Raw genomic sequence first — 8,174 nt, 5'->3', positions numbered from 1 at the left:
GTGTGACGTCTCCCACAGCCTTTGGCTCCAGTCAAATGAAATTCATCGAGGCTAGCAGTTACAGGGGCGAATCTGGAGCCACGTTCCATAATACGAGTGATGAGCGAGGGATCATATAGCGGGTTAATAAAAACATCCATCCATCCATTTTCTCTCGCTTATCTGGGGCCGGGTCACGGGGGCAGCAGTCTAAGCAGGGGCTTCCCTCACCCCAGACACGTCTAACAGGTTAGCTATGTCCATTTATAACAGTATTATTTTGTGTAATATAGGACCTTTAACATATTTAATAAACATGTGACTGAGGCTGTTCTCACTTTGAACGCTCTATGTAAATTTCTATACATGTGCAGCTACTTTGGATGATTCTTTGTAAAAAAAAAAAAAAAAAAAAAAGTTGTATTCAACATAATATCAAAGTAAACAAAGCTGTGACATTTAAATCAGTGAGACAACAACTGGACAACAGCGCCCTCTGGTGGCATCATAATGTAAGGTATTTTTTTTAACAATGTAATGCTACCCTCAGATGCCTGTAGCCCTACTCACCAAAGACCCCCACCCTGAGAGGGTCGTAAAGCAATCTACAGCACTGGGGCCAAGAAGATAACATCTAGGACCAGGGCCACTTCTTATCTGTGGCCCTGTTCACCAAGGACTGAGTGCCCCCATCCTGTGAGGGTCATAAAACAATAAGATTGATTGACTTAAAAACGCACATTCAGGGATTTTGCCAAAAAAGGTTTTTAATGTGTAATCACATGCTGCCGAGAGGAAGACCCGCCTCACACATTGGGAGGCCTATAAAAGCTGGAAAGACAAACATCTCAGGACTCTCTTCCTATCCTTTCCTGAGAGTCCGGTGCTCCATTGTTAACTTTACCTGTGATGAACTCATTAAACCCTTCTGACTTATATTTCAGTCTCTTTCTCCTCTTTGACGCTTGCATCAGAAACGAACATTTCTATCAATAAGAAAAGGGACAGGATAACCACTCCGCCACAGTAACACAGGGAGGACATGCACACTCTACTCAGAGAGATCAGGAGTCTAACCCACAACCTCCTTACAGCGAGGAGAAGACAGGATAACCACTCTGCCACAGTACCATCTGTCTGGAGGCGGTCCTTCAGCTGTAGACTTGGGGGTAATTACAGAGGACAGAGTTGATGAGGACAGATCTGTGTTTAATCCGACATTTGGCAAAAAAAAACGTGCCCTTGAAATACAGCTGTGTGGAAAAGTCTGGAGATGTGGGGAGTTTTAGAGATGTTATGCCCTCGAAACCAGACTAACTCTAACAGGACCAGACTAAACCAGGGACAAGGCTGTGTTCACACTAGTCCTGGTTCAGTTCTGGTTTAGTCCTGGTTCAGTCCTGGTTCGGTCCTGGTTCAGTCTTAGGTCAGTCCTGGGTCAGTCTTGGTGTAGCTTTAGATTCAGTCACAGCTTCAGTGTCTTTGGGTTAAACCAACACTTGACTCATCCTTCAGTGTCTCTGGGTTAAATCTGTCAGGAGCAGTGGGAGCGAGTCCAGATCTTGACCTAGTCTTGGGCAGGACAACCTTAGCTGGAGGATTTAACCTGTTGTGCATGTTTTAGGTTGATGGGGGAAACCCACAAAGACACAGTAAGAACATGCAAACTCCACAAAGACACAGTAAGAACATTCAATCTCCACATAGACAGTTTGTTTTGAATACATATGTTGCAGAAGTTTTTTGTTCTGCTGTGAGTTTGCTTTTGCCTCTGTCTCTCTCCTCCCTTCCTTTCCGGCCTTATGTCTGTTAAATATCAGTCTTTATCTTAAATGAATGTTCTCTCACTTCTCTGTGTCATTAACTCGGTTTAAATCAGTGTGTTTCAGTTTTGGGTCTGAGCCAATTCACCATCTGAGCCCTGGGAGCCCGTCAGCTTTAGAACAAGTTGTTATTAAAAAGACCTATCGCACTTTTGAACAAGAAAACTGAAACTACCAACTGGAGCCGATTAAAAGTACAGTAAAGTAAGCATATCTCAACTCTTCTTACAGCTATAGTATGTAACTTTTTAGCTAAAAATAGACTGAAGTAAAAGTACTGAAAAACATTCATGCTGTGAGTGGGCTTGCATCTCCACAAACCTGACTCTTATTTAGCCTCCTCCTGCTTGTTTCCATGGAAATGTAGTTTTCCTTTAGCTCTAATATCCCACAGTATGGCATGAAATGTTGAATATTATGGAGAATGTTTTGAAGTATTGTTTTCACTTTCTGTTTCTATGGAATCATGCAGGTGACGTGCCACCTCCAAAAAGTTACATACTGAAGCTTTAAATGTTGAGTGATTTAAAAGTGATTTAGTATGGATGAAAACATATTAGTGCTGCGTTTAATATGACATCACTACATTCAACAGGCCAATCATATTCAACACAGATGAAGGCTAATTTGAACATTTTTCACATTCAGATTTGTGTTTAATACAGCGACTTCTTGGGTCTAGTCATTCATAGAAATGATCCAGTTCAACATTTGTGAACTTATCAAATATAAGTCAAATATTTCTTGGCAAAGTACACTGTAAACAATAGGAAAAACTATCTCTGCCCCATCTGGGAGTATGACATCATCACAGTCTAGGATCTGAAAAACACAAATTCTCTGAAAAAAAAAAAAAATAAATAAAAAAAATTCTAAGAATTCTATGAACTTATGAACATTAAAAATATAGAATAAAAGTCAAGCAGAAACAAATAGGACTGGATCATTTTATTTAGAAAAACATCCCTCTTATTTTTGTTTGGGATTTGGGTATTGTTAATCTGGGACAGACCTGTGAGAAAGACAGACTCTTAAGATACAACAAAAAAATTGACGTCTCCATGACAACAGAGTAAGTATAATAAATGTGTTTGACAGATTCATATATTTTTCTAATTGTGACTTGGTTTGGTGTGCTGAATATTTATCACACTTTTTCATCAGTTAAGTGACAGTTTGTGAAGAATAAAAAAAAAAAATGAACTAGCACTGAGTTGTAAAACAGAATCCCTCTGCCTCTGTCATCAACACAGAAAATTCCCTCCAAAATACAGAGACAATTTACGCACAAGGAACACATTTATCTGACAGTTCAAACTAAATAAAGGTGTGATGATGTTTGCCATGTTTTAGTAAAATGTGTTCTCTAACCTGTCTTTTACAATGTGAAACTGGCTTCAAATATTTCACATTTGAACCAGAAATATCTGTTAGTCACTATTTCCCCCAAATTTGAAAATAAAAGTCAAATTCAATCATAATGAGATGAGAATGAGAAACACATTTTAACACTCACGTCTCAAAGCCATGTCCAGTCCCATCAGGAGGACATCTGATTTCGGTCCCAAGATCTGTCTCCTCTTGGGCCAAGGGAGGGCATCTGGCTTATGTGGTCTGTCCTGGGTTGTAGAAGCATGTGGTAGTTTTGTTGTTTTTTGTAGACTCTGGGTTTGTGCAAAATAGAACCAGAGCGAGTGTTTTGGTTCCAGGGACGTTTAAGGGGACGAGCCCAAGTTTGTGGCCTAGAAAAGTGCACCGTGGCTAGGCTGTTAAGAGGCAAAGGAGGCCTTACAAACGCGCCCTTACAAACGCGCCCTTACAAACGCGCCCTTACAAACGCGCCCTTACAAACGCGCCCTGGTTCCGGAAGTACTGGTTCTGTCTGGAAAATGAACCAAGTCGTGATGGTTTTTGCAAAGAGGCATCAGGATATTTATGAGTTTGCAGAGGTCTGAGAGAGTTTTGGTAAAATGTGTAACCTGGATTGAGATTTTGAAATTAATTTTGATAAACTTGGAATATGCTGTATGGAATTTGGGAACGCTGTGGAAATCTTTGCCTTGGTTTGAGTCTTTGAGGTGAATCAAATGAACTATGAGAATAAAATGGCTGTGACAGGAACTTGAAATGGTTTTTGAACATAATGACAAGGATTATCGAAGTGTAGATAGACTTTCCAGAATGCTCAGAATCCATGTTATCTGTCTGTGGATTTAGAATAGGGGCAAACTGGTGGTTAGATTGACTTCCAAATTTGTTAAGTTTTGGTTTAGAATTCTCTTATCTTAAAAAATAATTCCCAGCTTGTTCATGTGGCCTTGAATAAGACTGCAGAGTTTTAAATTTACCTTGATCGAGAGGGGGGAGATGTGGAATGCTTGGACTTGGAAAATTCTTTTGTCTCTGTGAATATCCTACAGGCTGATGGTAGCTTACATGAGGGACCATGTAAGCAGGGACCACATTTCTGGAAGGTTGTGGGTTCAAATCTAATCTTGAGGGTGATATATTTGGATTGTTTTGTAAATTGTCTGGTTTCAGATTAAACAAAGAAGGTTGTTAAATCTTGAAAAGCTGAGATCCTTGTTTGTAGTTTAATTGCAAGTTTGTATTTCCTAGTTGGAGTTTGGACACTTGTGTAGAAGTTTGAGACAAAGGAAGATTTTTTTCTGTAAATTTGAAGATTCCAAACTCCAAGACTCCTCAGGTGAGCTAGGAAAAAGAATTCTGCAGTTGGTGATAAGAATTCAAGTCAAATTTTGGATTGGCGTACCTCATTTGAGATGTTGATGGCAGAATTTCTGAATTTTCCTGTGGTTTTGGAAGTGGGTTGAATTCCTGATAATTTTGTGATTTTCAAAGTTGCATTTGAGGTTCTAGTTTGGAAAGAGTCTTGTTTTGTCCAAGTTGGCCACTTAATTGTCCAAAATCCACTTCTTTAGGTTCATTTTGGTGAATTTCAAAGCTCGATTGTGGTCCAAAGTGGTTTGGACGTTATGTGCGACGTTTTGCTGTTACGAAATTGAAATTGCAGGATTCCATGGTAAATGTTCTTCAGATACAGGTTGGAAACTTGTCTCTAGTTCTGATGGTAGAACAGTGTTGTGGGATTGCTTGGTTGGTTTTGTAGAAGGCTCTTGAGGCTTTTTCTCGGACAAACTTCGAGACAATCCATCTTTTTGTGATTGCCGGTGACCAAAAACACTTTACCTGAGATGGCGTAATCCTTTCCGAGTAGAGGGACAGTGATGAATCTGGGAGAATTTTGTTTTGCTTCACAGCTTGGTTTCTCTTTGACTTTACAGCTTTGGAACTCTCTCCCTCCTGATCTCCAGACCTTAGACTCTCTTCCACTCTTCAAATCCAGACTCAAAACTCACCTGTTCACAATGTCCTGCCTCTTATAACCAATCACACATTTTTTTATCAATCTTGTCATGTTTTATTATATTTGTATGTTTTTTATTTAATTTTATCTTGTTCAGTGTCCTTGGGTGTTTTGAAAAGTGCTTATAAATAAAATGCATTATTATTATTATGATTATTTACTGCCACCACTTTGAGGATCTGACGTTTGAAATTGGCGGAGTTCTCTGGCTGTTTGTGATTTTGTTGTCATAGGAACATTTTCAGGGAGAATTCTCCATGGTAGTTCTTGTTCATTCAACAATTTTCCCCATTTTTTTTGGTCATCTATTTTTGAAGATGGTGTCATATTTTGTTGAATATGAGAATTAGATTTTCTAAGTTCAAAAAGATGGTGTTTCATAGAATTATGTTCATAATTCGACGGGGGTTGATAGAGTGTTTGTCCACTGATCCGAAGGTTGGCGGTTCGAATCCCGCTCTTGACATAAAAACATCATTGGTTGAGCGGTGAGATCCACTGATCCATAGGTTGGTGTGATTCTAGCTCACACCGATGAATGCTGTCGTTGTGTCCTTGGGCAAGACACTTAACCCACCTCGCCCTCAGTGTCTGCGTATACTGGTGTATGAATGTGTGTGTGAATGGGTGAGTGGTTCCTTGTTGTAAAGCGCTTTGAGTGCCTTGAAGGTAGAAAAGCACTATAGAAAAATGTGACCATTTACCATAATTCCATGGTTTTGGATGATGGTTTAGCACTTGTTGATTTTTTGCATCTTCAGGAAGTGCGTGAGGTTGAAGTCCTCCATCTTGTGTGTTCAACTGAATTAGCCCACTCTGGTAGGTTGGTTTGGACTCCCATGACAGAAATCTCATATCAGACACTACATTGGCTGTTTTTTGGTAAGGACTTGAAGGAGAACTTGACTGTCTGGACGTTCGCTTGTCCACAAACAGTGACACATCTACATTGCTGTGAAAATTTGGTTTGGGCACTACAGTATTGTCTGTGAGCTTCTCCAGAGCATATGGTTCTTTTCTTATTGAAGGATTTGAGGGTTGTTTGGAAGACAGGCTCTGAACGTTTGACTGTAGTGAATGTAACTCTTGATATCTCAAATGGGACTGTGAATTATTGAACGAGTTTTGAAGACTAAACAAGATTAGACTTTGATTGTTCCTAGAGGGATGATTCACTTTGGGAATTATTGAGTTTAAATTATGTACATGGTTAAAGTCAATTTTTTCTTTGGTTTTGAAAATCGGTTACCTGCCTGAAGTAGATTTAACAGATCTCCAGGCATTGACTCAAAGGTCATGTTTGGATTTTCCCGCACTGGTGTAGACCCTGAAGGCAGCATCCCTCCAATGGACACATCACTGCCCCCTACAGGAACAGGTGGATAGTAATGACACATATTTGGGATCAATAAAGTATCTATTTATACGACCAGTCAAAAGTTTGGACGCCCCTCCTAAATACAGAAGACCTCAAATATATGAAGCATGACATGGAATTATGTGGCAAAGAAAAAAAGTGAAATACAGTTGTCACTCGCTGTATTGTGGTTCTACTTTCGTGGCCTCACTGTTTTGCTGATTTATTTATTTTGTGTACAATTTTACATGCTTTTTGTCATGTCTCCTGTACAGTACAGAATGCGTTCAGCCAAATTTACATAAATGTTGGATCGCAGTGTGACTCTGAAGTGCTGTATGTTTGCAAGTTTTCTCCCTGACAAAACCCACAATGTCGATGAAACGTTCTGCACCGGCAAAGGCGCCTTCGAAGATTTGAACTTTGAGAGTGTTTAAACAAGAGAGAAATGTGAGAAAATGTTAATGCCTTTCAGAGAAAAATGTATGGAGTGTGTGGTGAGGGGTTTACAGCCTTAAAACATATAATAATTGTAAAAAATAAAGCTGAGTACTTCATAGATTTCACCTATTGCGGGTAATTTTTAGAATGTATCCCCTGTGATAAACCAGGGACCACTGTAACTCAACTAAATGTTTTATATTTTAAATTCAGAGTCTCTGTCCTTTGCTTTGTGGATAACCTTGGCCTTCTCTTTATGAGCTTCATGATGATGTCTCCTGAAATGTTTTTCACTTGGCAGCCGAGCCACATCAGGGTCAAGATATAACAAAAGTGCAAAACAGTGATAAAGCAAAGGATAAGGATATATGGAATTATGGAAATAAAGAAGAAAGAAGTGTCCAAAATGTTTTAACTGGTAGAGTACCTTTCTATTCTGTTCTACCATTTACTTTTACAGAAATGGTTCTGCATGGACTAGTTTTATTTGTGTAAGATTTTTTCCTGCCTTACCTTTGAGCAGTGGAGCATAGGCCAGAGCTGCAAGAAAGAGCAACCTGAAACAAAACAAGAGGAATCTACTGTATTTGTAATCAACACTTGTTATACACTGCCTGGCCAAAAAAAAAAAAAAAAAAAAAAAGTCACCACCAAACAAAAAAGGTAGCTTTGATTACGGCACACATTCGCTGTGGCATTGTTTTGATTTTGCTTCTGCAATGTCACAAGATTTATTTCCATCCAGTGTTGCATGAATTTTTCACCAAGATCTTGCATTGATGATGGTAGAGTGTGACCACTGCACAAAGCCTTCTCCAGCACATCCCAAAGATTCTCAATTGGGCCAAGGTCTGGACTCTGTGATGGCCAATCCATGTGTGAAAATGATGTCTCATGCTCCCAGAACCACTCTTTCACAATTTGAGCCTGATGAATCCTGGCATTGTCATCTTGGAATATGCCTGTGCCATCAGGGAAGAAAAAATCCATTGATGGAATAACCTGGTCATTCAGTATATTCAGGTAGTTGATCTCATTCTTTGAGCACAGACTGTTGCTGAACCTAGACCTGACTTGTACCTATAGGCTCGTACCTATTTGCATAGTTAAATCCAGGTGGCGACTTTTTTTCTTGGCCAGACAGTGTATGTTGTACTAATCTTCATTTCAAATTGTGTAAGAAGTG

Source organism: Periophthalmus magnuspinnatus, chromosome 11, assembly GCF_009829125.3.
Source record: "Periophthalmus magnuspinnatus isolate fPerMag1 chromosome 11, fPerMag1.2.pri, whole genome shotgun sequence".
Taxonomy (NCBI): domain Eukaryota; kingdom Metazoa; phylum Chordata; class Actinopteri; order Gobiiformes; family Gobiidae; genus Periophthalmus; species Periophthalmus magnuspinnatus.
The sequence above is the reverse complement of the archived record's forward strand: the minus strand, read 5'-3'. Positions refer to the sequence as shown.